General features: G+C 46.6%; 1 protein-coding gene across 1 annotated transcript in view; it reads left to right on the forward strand.

Annotated features, from left to right (window-relative positions):
- The first annotated feature begins 10889 nt into the window (after positions 1–10889).
- The window catches only part of c1qtnf4 (C1q and TNF related 4), a 46997-nt gene continuing 45844 nt past the window's right edge, over positions 10890–12042 (forward strand). The window contains exon 1 of the mRNA XM_063469435.1: positions 10890–10946. The gene's annotated coding sequence lies outside the window, so the exon portion shown is untranslated. The remainder of the gene's footprint in view (positions 10947–12042) is intronic.

The following is a 12042-nucleotide window of genomic DNA, read 5'->3' on the forward strand; positions in this document are numbered from 1 at the left end:
GTCTGGAGCCCTGGGACCTGTTCTTGGCTTGTACCAGGGTGGCCAGCCTCTAGCAGGGTAGCTGCCCATCGCCTCTGGTAAGTCCTTTAGCTTAGCTCCTGCCCTGCAGAAGCCTATCGTAAAAAGAATTCATGGCGTACAAAGAAATATACATTTTTTGTTTATTTTGTAGTGTACTCAACCTCAGTGAGACAATCTACATCCTGCAGCTATTTTCTTTGTTTTTTTAACCATTCAGCCATAAAAGACTGATGGGGTTTTCTCATCACCTGATCGATGGGCAGTGTTAAATACCCCAATTCTTTGATCTTTGGGCTGAAGGAAGAACAACACTCGGTGTATAAATGCTCAATCAACAGTTTCTTTATTCCATACAACACTTTGAGCATTACAAACTTCCGAACGGGAGATGTGCACAGAGAGGGTCACAGCAGATCTGGAAGTGTCTGACAGTTACACAGACTCTAATAGCTCCTCCCCCTCCCAGTCCATAGGGACTGAGTAAAGCACTATACAAATACAGGCCATTTACCATTTATAACTCAGCAGGATAATGCATCATAAAACAGTGTAATGATTTCACAATCTTTAATCAAAGGCATAATGTGGCTTATAGCCGTATAATGATTCAACAATTCTTTGATTAGAAGTATAAGGTAGCATATAATAGTGTAATAAGCAGCGAGATTTTCAAATTGTTATCATAAATGTGTCTACTAAGACTTGTTTTGCTATCCTCATTCAATTTAATTCAATTCAATTTATAATCAGAATCAGAATCAGAAAGGGTTTTATTGCCAAATGTTGAGCAGGTTTACAACATTAGGAAATTGCTGCGGTACTTAGTGCAAACATACTGTCATATAACGCTTAAATAGACATAAAAATAAGAATTAAAAGTGCTAAGTAGAAAGATATATACATGAGTGCAGGTGGTGATCAGTGCCAAACATGGGATGATGCAGTGAACACAGTGTAGGGTCATGTGTTAGTGGTGGGAACAGTCAAATGGTTATTGTTCATGAGTCCAACAGCAGAGGGGAAGAAACTGTTCTTGTGGCGAGAGGTTCTGGTGCGGATGGACCGGAGCCTCCTGCCTGAGGGGAGCAGGTCAAACAGACTGTGTCCAGGGTGAGAAGGGTCAGCTCTGATCCGAGCTGCACGCCCCAGTGTCCTGGAGGTGTACAGGTCCTGCAGAGATGGGAGTCTGCAGCCAATCACCTTCTCAGCAGAGCGCACAACACGCTGCAGTCTCTGTTTGTCCCTGATAGTGACTCCAGCGTACCACACGGTGATGGAGGAGGTGAGGATGGACTCGATGATTGCGGTGTAGAATTGCATCATCGTCCGTGTTGGCAGGTTGAATTTCTTCAGCTGCCTCAGGAAGTACATCCTCTGCTGGGCTTTCTTTATGACGGAGGTGATGGTGGGCTCCCACTTCAGGTCCCAGGAAGCGGAATGAGTCCACAGAGGTGATGAGGGTGTCAGTCAGGATGATGGGGGGGAGTGGGGCTGTGTGCTTCCTGAAGTCTACAATAATCTCCACTGTCTTCTGGGCATTCAGCACCAGGTTGTTGTGGCTGCACCAGGACACCAGATGTTCAACCTAAATATAGTGCGCACTATATAATATATATGCGCACTATATAAGTGCAACCTTATATAGTGCGAAATCACAACAGTCGCCTCAAGGCAGACCCTACAATAACACATACAGAGAAGAACATAACAGTCACATGACCCCTATGAGCAAGCACTTTGGCGACAGTGGGAAGGAAAATCTCCCTTTTAACAGGAAGAAACCTCCGACAGAACCTTGCTCAGGGAGGGGCGGGGCCATCTGCGGCGACTGGGGTGATATTCCCTTTCTCATTCAAGCAAACTTTCCAGCCAGTTAGCATTAAATCTATGAAGACAATCTTCAAACAACATGCTTTTTAAACAGGACTTTTTAGTGCATCTTTTCATCTTTGGACAAATTCCCACACCATAGTGATGGAAATTTATAAGGCTGCTATTTCTTTGTGTCAAGCTGACCATACTGAAAGAAAAGCTCCATATAGTCTTACTTTGTCTCCATGTAATCTTTCTGTAATCTTTTGCACACAATTTATTCTGTGATCATGACCATGGCAGATAACTTTTCTTTATACTCTAGAGCTGTATCTGTTTTTCTTTCAAAAAACATGCAGACTGCTGCGATGCTGTCTGTACTGTTGTTTGACCACTTTACAAAGGTAAATAAAATGCATAAAGAAATGCACCTCAGTTTATTTCAGACTTCCATAACAAGGTTGGTCGCAAAAGTAAGACACCCATGGATGATTGGATCTTGAGTCAAAGATGGAAAGTGAATGATCATTCTGGAAAAATGCACTAACAGCCCCTACCTTGCAAAGATAAGGGACAAAGAGAGATGACCTTTTGGATCCCACACAGTCTCCACTGGGGTCTTCGGGATTGAATCACATTGTCCCCCGTTGTGAGAGATCAGAATGAGTTGAAGGGAAGTTATGAACTGTTTCTGAGAGACAAATAACACCAGGATCCTTTTCTAAGTAGCTGACAGCTGGTAACTGTGCAGGGGGGGGTCTAGCAAAGTTTTGCCAGGGGGCCAGGTAGGGCATTAACAGGGAAAGGGGGGCACAAAGAAATACTTTTCTTTCTTATTCTCATTTAAAATGTCTCGCTTTAATAAATAGTTATCTGAATCTTTCAACCAAAGTGGTCATCTGATATAAAACGTATAGAAATCATACATATATACCAAGAAGACAGCGTACATCACTGTCACAACAGCATTATTTTCATTATACCATAATACCTGGTGGGCCGGTCTCTACTCGAAATGCCCAGGGTGATTTTTTGTCCCAGACCAGCCCTGCCTGTAGTAAAGTTTAGCAGATAGATAAAAGTAGGGATTTTTCAGCATGTGAAACAAGTCTGGCAAAGAAAATCCATCCAAGGAATGGATTTCAAGTCTCTAAATGTGGTTTATATTATGGAAAAATATGTGGACAGAGCTGTGTATTTTAACACCTTGAGAGAAAACATTCAGAATGAGATAGCTAATGTAGCTAAAAGGAAAAAACAGATCATAGAACAAAAGGTAAGATAGATAACAGGTAAGAAAAATTGAAAAGATTTTGATAAAACTGAAAAATCACCTGAAGGATTAGAGTGAACAGATAAATCTTCTGAGAGAAAGTCGGCCTGTAGAAAGGAGCCATCACGACCCAAATATGTGCAATTTTAGTTTTTATTTTAATGTACACATTCCAGTGCCAGCTTCATCCCAGCTGCCAGCTCCTTTCCTATCAGTTGTGCCAATCGGCTCTTTACTCCTCCGGCCTTGGCCGCTACTAAAATAGGAAAGGGATGATTTGATGATGCTTGCCGGCTGTGACAACCAGCCTTCCCTGATATCACAACCTGAACATACTGCTCCACCCCTCCCCTGCAGCTGAGCCAAAAACCACACACACCCACTGCCTGACTTAGGCTGTGAAGCCATTTGGCTTAGCCTACATCGTGCGACCACAAAGGGTCCTTGCTGACCCTCCCTGAGTCATGCCCCTCTGTTGTGCAGGCACTGTTGAGGTTCCTGGGACTGGAGCAAATTTTCTCATGACAACCTCTCCAAAGTGTGCAGCTTTGCTCTTGGACCTTCCTCCCAGTTTTCTTTAATCAGGTCCAACACTCCCCACATCTTCATGCCGAACAGAAACTCAAGGAGAGAAAGTCCTGTGGAGGCCCGGGGCACCTTCGGCTCTGCAAAGAACAGAGGGTCTAACCAGCGATTCCAGTTACATTCATCTTTGCACTTTTTTTTTTTTTTTTTTTTTGCCTGTCCCGTTTGGATCTTTAGCCATGAGAATTGTTGTCTGAAGACCAAGAAAGATGCCAAGCGGATTTACTTTACCTAGTGGATCATCATGGCCTTGCCATATTGGTCCACTTGATTGACCTTTATTATAATTATGTATTTATTTTATTTTATTTTTGGTTGTTACAGAGGGGACAGACATGACTGGGGGATATGACAGCGAGCAAGAATGAAAGAAAGAGAGGGAGAGAAAGAAAAATAGAGAGGGGAGAAGAGATGGTGAGAAAGGGGGGAAGAAAAAAAGAAAAACAAACAAACCACCTGGATCACCTGTATGGAGATAAAAAAAAAAAAAAAACAGAAGAGAAGAGAAAACAAAAAAAAAGAGCAACATAATAAATACAACACCATCACAATAAACTAGCTAGCAGTAGATAACAGTAGATACTAAATATTACATGTTATTGTGCTGCACGCAAGATCGACAGCGCACAATGTGCTTTGAGGTAGCAGCCAAGAAAGGTGTAGTTTGTGTCTGTGAACACCTCTGTGGATCAGCGCGCTTGTATTCAAAAGGTTTCTCCATGTAACGATCTGCTAGGGAGTGTGGGGAGCCATAGCCCCGTCCCCCAGGGCATGAAGCAGGTATGGAGGAGATCCAGGCCCCAGACATCCAGAGGCCCCAGAGTACGAGGACCCAAGGAGGACCACCAGGGGGGCAACCGTGCCACCCTCCTGGGAAGAGCTGAGGAGAGCCCCAAACGAGAGGTCACCCAGCAGCCACGGAGCAGAGGCCAGAGGGCGTTGCAGTGACGTGCCCGTGGGCTCTGCCGGCAGCCAGCTGTGCCAGAGAGGACGGGCCTCAGGCCCAGAGGCCAGAGGCCTGAGGGCACCCCACCCCTCGGATGGGGTCCAGCCGGACCACAGGCGCCAGGCCCCGCCAATCGGCCACCGGGAGTGAGCCGGTACATACATGAGCGCCCAGCCCCAAACACCAAGAACCACCAACACACCAACATCTGAGGGCATCAGCCACCGGCAGGGAATGTGGTGAGGGGAGATAGTCCTCCATACCTCGGAGAGCCTGAGATGTTCCCAGAGAGGTGGAGTCTAAGACCCGACCTGACATATAGACACAGACGAACAGGCGCACGCAGACACAAACACGCATTCCCACCCCCATATACACAAACAAATACTCGGCACTCACCCGACGTGGAGACAGACACAAATAGACACTGTACACACATTCACACTCCCCACACATACTCTATATCCCAGGTCCGGGTACCCCTGCCCAGAGGGGCAAACCGTACCCGGACCCAGGAGATGTAACCCTTCTCTCTGGGGTGGAGGAAAGCTGACTGCCTCCTTATCGGCAGTAGCAGGGACGCCCCGCATCTCAGACCCCAATCTGACAGCCAGCACCTCCTCCCAGCCCCCCAGCCCTGACAGTTAACAGAACGGGGGTGAGTGAAGACCCCAAACCTCCCTCCGCCCGCTCACATGTAGTGTTGCTGCGTGCTGTTCTAAAGTGCATTTAAAACACAGGAGGGCATGGTGCTTCCTGCCAGAGAGCAGCACGGCTCCTCCCAAAAACCCTCAGTGTCTATATGCATTTAAAATTGAGGGAAGGGCACCAGCGCCAGAGGTGGGTTTGAATACACAGAACATCCTCTGGACGCTGTATAACGTGCCCATCCCCAAGGCCCTATATGTTTGTGTTATGAGAGTATGAGTAATGTGGATGTCTAGGTTGCGGAATAAAATTGAGGCACAGGCGGCCAGAAGAGGACAGAGGGGGAGTGCCTCCCCTGCACCCTGGTGACACACCTGCACCCCAAGCCCTGCGTGTGTGGGTGTGGTGGAGTGGGAAGAGGGAGGCAGCTGAGGATGGGGAGGGAAGAAAGGGAGGGGCAAGTGGCCCCTCCCTGTGGCCAGCTCCCCCGCTGACCCCAGTAGGCACCCCCACACTCTGGAACCCACCAGGGCAAGGGGCCCCAGGCCCATCCGGACCGGGGCCCACAGCAGCAGCACCACCCTGCCCCACAGAGTCCGGGGCAGCCCACCCGACCCCACCGCAGAGAAAACTGCACCCACCCCATCATCTAATCTTCTCCCAGACTACACAAGGCAATAGACACCCAGGTTGAGTCATTCTTCACCTCTCCTATATCTCTCCCCCACCTGCAGAGTGAGCTCCTGTAGAGAGGAGACCTCCTGCATCTTTGTAAATTAACTTATGAATCATGGACTTTGAAGTCTTATTCAGCTGCTCCACCAAACCGACAGTTGTTAAATGTGTTCGGACCAGAACACATTTAATGCCCAATAATTCATATGGTTCTTTCATTGTGCGAGACATGAACGAAGAGCCCTGGTCAGTCAGTGTCTCTTTCGGGATTCCAACTGCTTCAGGATATCGCGTTGCATAATCTAATACATGGAGTGTACGTGATATCCACGTACACTCTGGTGACATTACCCTATGACGTCCATGCCAACGTGCTCAAACGGGACCTCCATTCACTCTGCAAAAGCACTTCTGGAATGGTTGGATGGTTAACCAGCTGGCATTCCAGGCAGAATGCAGTGCAACTGCGCACATCCGCTGGGATATCCGGACAATCAAATCGGGCCATTATTCACTCCAAAGTGCCATATGCCCTGCCATGGGGTTATAATGAGCCTCCTGGAAAATCCTTCCCTGGCTGCTTTTAGGCACCAACAGCTGGGTGTGTTCTTTGTGAGTACGAGTGTCGCAGCTCACTTGATACAATCTGTCCCTAATCAATACAAAATGTGGATCTGTAACCTCTGCTTCAGGTCCGAAGGCTGAACGTAGGGCATCCTCCAAGACTGTTTGAGTAGAAAACCTTCAGTGTAACGAGGCACCTGAACCGGTGGCCCCTCCCGCAAAAGCCGCACCATTTCCTCCTCCCCACAGTCAGCGTTGGACAACTCCGCGTCACCGCTGAGCGCAGCAGAGATCCCGCATGTCCCTGCTGGTTGCAAATGCACCGATACACTGTCCCATTAACCTGCTGCACCCAGGCCAATCTGTCGCCAAAATCAAGGGGTGTGTCAGGCACAAACTAACCCCATATTTAATTTCCAGCAGCACCAGAGGATATTTATAAATGTCTGCATGCACACATCTAACCTCCACCCACTCTGCCTCATGCCCGTGGATGAACCAGGGTTTGGTGGGCACTCCCAGTGGAAGTGCCCCAGTCGCGCACACATCCAGCACTCCTGCCCCGTGAGTTGGGCATGGTGTCCATAGCTGCTGGGGTCTACTGAGAAAAAACAGACGAGAAGGGATTAGTGGGGGGAAACGACCGGCGGCCAGCGCAGTGGTGGCACCTGGAACCTCATCCTTGGGCCCAGGACAGATCGGACATTTGGGCGGGTGCCTCTACCGCCCATGCTGGTTGGGGCTCTGGCATGCCAGTCCTGGGTTTCTTCAACTCTGTAGAAAGGACTCCGGCACAACCCAAATACGTGCAGTTCTGGTTTTTATTTTAATGTACGCTTTCCAGTGCTAGCTTGATCCCAGCTGCCAGCTCCTAACCTGTCAACTACACCGATAGGCTTTGTCCTCCTCCAGCCCCTAGGGAGGGCATGATTAGATGATGCTTGCCAACTGTGATAACCAACCGCCCCTGACACCTCACCGTGAACCCACTGCTCCACCCCTCCCCTGGAGCCAAGCCACAAACCGCCACAGTGTCTGAAATTCTTCTTAGAGCCTCAGTGTGTCAGAGTAGAGCATGACCTCAGCTGTGCCTGTGGCTTAAACTATTTGACTTTGACCTCCACTCCCAACATACAACAAAGATGTACAGCACATGGTGGAAACAGACATTTTCAATGGGAAAGTTTTACATCAACAAGCTGACTCATGACATCATGGTTTTCTCCCTTAGCCCCACCAAACAGACCCTCCAACTGACCCTCAAGTGTACCAATGAACAGCCCGCACTAGTCCTTTGACCATGGTCAACATGCAAAAGTTTATAGAGATAACATGAGAAACGTGCTTCAAATAGCAGTTTCAACAGTTTTTGATACAAAGCTCCATGGTGTCACACCCACAACCTGTCATGGAAGAAAGCTCCCCCTCCCTGACCCAGTTTATGCCAGAGGTTTCTTCCTGTTAAAAGGGAGTTTTTGCTTCCTAATGTTGACAACTGCTTGCTCATAGGGGTTGTCTGGTTTTTGAGGTTTCTCTGTATTATTGTTGGGTATTTACCTTGAATATAAAGCACCTTGAGGTGACTACTGTTGAGGTTTGGTGCTGTATAAATAAAATAATAATATAAAAGAATAAGAATGAGATTTAATTTTTTTTCTAAATAGTACAAAATGAGACAGCTGCAACTCTTCAAATTTTACAGTTAGGGTAAACTCTGCACTGACAAAAAGAAGAGCAGACAAAACATGTACCATATTTTTCAGACCATACGGCGCATTAAGCGAAAAAAAACCAGTCAAACTTTACTCAACTCATTCTTCTTGATTCCTCCACTTCCCTACCATTGATTCATTAATGTTGAATTCTCTGCAGCTGCTCTATTCCCATGTTGTTGCAGTATATTAATGACTAACCTCGTATTGTGGATGGATTATCTCAGTTGTTCTCCTGACTGAAGTTTGGTCCGTTTACAGCATCCTGCCATGCGATTGCATTTGTCTCTAACCATCAGGAACCCTCACGTTAACTTTTATCGAGTGGAAAAAAGTTAGCGTTCATCCTCCAGCTTCACTGTGTTTATGCTATGCTAACATAGCTGTGTCGCTAGCGATCACGTAGCACATCATTACTACCAGCTAGCCCAACTTCAGTAACCCTACAAACGTGACTGCTGTTTAGTTTTCTGTCTTCATTTATGTTGGAAGTGATAGCAGAGCTGTACGTTTGAATTTTTCAGAAACCTCTCAGTCAGAACATGCTATATCATGTTTAGGTGGAAGCTAGCGAGCTAACTTCCTGCTAACTTCTAACTCTGTTACATTTAATAAATCTTGTTTTCATGGATGCCTGGATGTTAAACTTCATTGTTACACCTGGTAAAGCAGCAATGCTGATCATTTTATTAAAGATGAAAGAATTTAGACAGTTTGTAACTCTCAGTGATGCCGCAGTGTTCGTTTGACTTTGGGACCTGAAACGGACGGAGTTTAGGACCCAGATTACTCCGCGAGGCTCCTGACTACAGTAGCCGTAATGCTCCAACAATCCATCAAGCGGTGCGGCTTCGTAGCTTACCAAAGTCGTACTAAAACATTTTTGACAGATTTCTGAGCGCCGTGTAGCACATAAAATCGGTTCGAGGTCAGTAAGCACAACCAGAATTCATACATAAGTTAAGTTATAAATTCATCATCAAACAATCCACTGTGAAGTCGGCATCAAGCAGTGATGAACTCATCCTGATGTTTCTAAACATGAAAAGGAAGAAACTGACATTCTGGCTTCATCTAATTCTCTATCTACCAGAAAAAAAATCAAGCTTGATCTGAAGAAGTAAATGCAGTAAATTTGTCCTGCAAACTTAATTCAGTGTAGACACCTGGATTGGGCCCATGGGCTTGTTACGTTACTTCACACTAAAGCAACTAGCTTGTCACAATGTCACTCTAAGCTTACTCACAAGGTCGGCTGCCTTGAAGGCAAAAGGCTGTTACCCTTCTTCTAATTTTAGCTTCTGTCAGACCACAAGCACAGCTCATGTTGTCTGAGTCCAATCAAGGATCCTGAGCTTGGAAGCAGTGGGCAGCCATAGACATCATAGTTACAGTGTTAATTGGTCATGGTTTTAGAAGCGTGGTTGGAGACATTAGAGGCTGTCTCAGTAACACAAGCCTCTCTAATGTTTCAAACAGTCAGACAAGATGAAAAAGAAGACCTTTTCAAACAGTTCTAGACCTCAAAAAACCCCAAAGACTCAATGAAGACAACAATATGTGGTGAGCTGACACCAGTTCTTGAAAAGCACAAACAAACTGGAGCTTATTTATTCAGTTGTTTGCTAACACCACAGTCTTTCTAGTTTTTCTTCAGTTATGTGTGAAAAGTTACAAGAATATCAGAAACACTCTGTCAGTGTCATCCTGAGCTTTGGTCCATTCACACTCATTTACCTTCAAAGTGGGTTGCATGTGTCCTGCCTGACATTAGATCTGTTAGGCCTCATTGCGTGGCCTCACTGCCCACTCTTTTAATTCTATATACGCGTATTGGCCAAAACACAAAGAGTGTGCCAGTTTGCCAAGAAGCGTCCAGGAAGATGGAGAGCAACCGAGCGCGGCAGCCTGCCAAAGGCTGACCGAGAAAAGCGAAAGCACAGGAGGGATTTAGTCAAGTGCTCATTTAAATATGAGTGAGCAACAGACTGTGGAATTTGAATGAGATTATAAAGGAAGACGGGTAGGATGAATTTCAATTTGAGAGCATTACACATATTCTCTGTGTGTCTCTTCATCCCGCTACTCCCGCGCCTTACCCACCAGCCTCCCAGAGGTGAGAAAATAACTCCCAACAAAGAAGCGGGAGGGAGGAAGTTGGCAGCGCTGTCGCCAAATAGCGAAGCCCAACGGTTGTTATGGCACGGAGGCTCCTCCCCTCCCATTATCTGTGAACGTACACACAAACACGCACGCACCAGAAAACACAGGTGGGAACACATACACACGCACACACACACGCACACACACACACACAGACTAGGATCTAGTTTAACAGAGCATCATATCCGAGTGCATCTCTCCAGTACTGCAGTGGTACGCATTGCACCTCATCTAAAAGCTCTTTATCAAATTATAGCCTCCAATAGCAATATAGCCGTACAATATATCCATATATATGTAAAAAGACAACATGAGCAGCAGCAGGTCGAGGGAAGGCACTGAAGTAGGGAGAAAAAGGCAGATGGAGAAAACACAGTGAGTTACGGGGAAAAAAGAGCAAGAAGGGAAAGCCGGGAGGGTGGGAGAGCAGACTACGAGAGAGAGAGAGGGGGGGGGGAGGTTTATCCAGCAGCGCTGATGAGACAGAAGTTTCAGCTCTGTGCGTCGCACACGGCCAGGACAGAAGAGACCTTCCGCATACATACAGGTGAGACAGCTCACTTCTTCTTCCCCTCTGAAGCACGGCTTGTAGCCTTTGTGCATGCTGAAACGTAATGCAGACATTCAGGTGCAACAGAGAATGCTAGGAACTTGGTGCTGGGAGCGCAGCCTAAGTTGTGAGTGTGCTGGCATGCATCGAGCGCATCACTTGGGGTTCAGCAGATGTCCTGAGAGACAAACAAGACAACCAGTCCAGAATGTGCATTGATTTTTCTGATAAGTAATTTCCCAGATGAGCTCAAAAAGCAAGGGGCAGCGTAAGTGTTGGTGTGATGTTAATGGATGCTTTAAGTGTTGCTTGCTGTGTAAGTACTGGGAGAAAAGAGCTATACTGCCTTCAGTGCGCATTCAGCAGTCATGCCGCGTCTGAGCAGCATGCATTATTTATCTGCACTGATCTCCAGAAACAGTGACACCTCACAAAAGCAGAGGGTGTAATGCATATAATGTCTATATAATGTCACATGTGGCAGCTGGGCTGATATAATGCACTGTGGGAAGGCGAGCAGAGGGACAACCTGCAGCTTGCATATGTTTAGCTGAGCTACAGTTGCTTTGTCTTGTTTGTAACATCTTGCCACGGTGGGTTGCAGTGTGGCAAAGACAGCATGCGTGGATATCCTATGGTTTATTTATCTGCCATTATCTGCGGCAGAGATACAGGAGAGCAGGAGGAGGCTGTGAATTAGGCTGAGGAGATGAAATCTCTCTTATCTTAAGATGGGTTTTCTGCACAAAGGCGGTTACTCCTTTTGTCTGCAGATACAATATCTTAATCCGCATCAGTGTAACATACAGCTGCTGCGGGCTACAGATTGATCCTCGCGCTCAGTGTGTGTGCAGATTACACATTTGTCAGGGACATATGCTGGTGTTATTTACAGCATCTGTGTGTGTGTGTGTGTGTGTGTGTGTGTGTGTGTGTGTGTGCCTGCATCCAGCTGCTTCTGCCTTCTTTTATTGAGGAGCTCTTGATGTCCTGAGAGCAAACAAAGAAACCTAGAGTTATGAGATATAAAAATATACACACTGCCAGCGCAATAAATTGACAAGTAAAGAATTGCCTCAACCAAACACAGCCC

The sequence above is a fragment of the Pelmatolapia mariae genome, linkage group LG1 (assembly GCF_036321145.2).
Source record: "Pelmatolapia mariae isolate MD_Pm_ZW linkage group LG1, Pm_UMD_F_2, whole genome shotgun sequence".
In the NCBI taxonomy this organism is placed as follows: domain Eukaryota; kingdom Metazoa; phylum Chordata; class Actinopteri; order Cichliformes; family Cichlidae; genus Pelmatolapia; species Pelmatolapia mariae.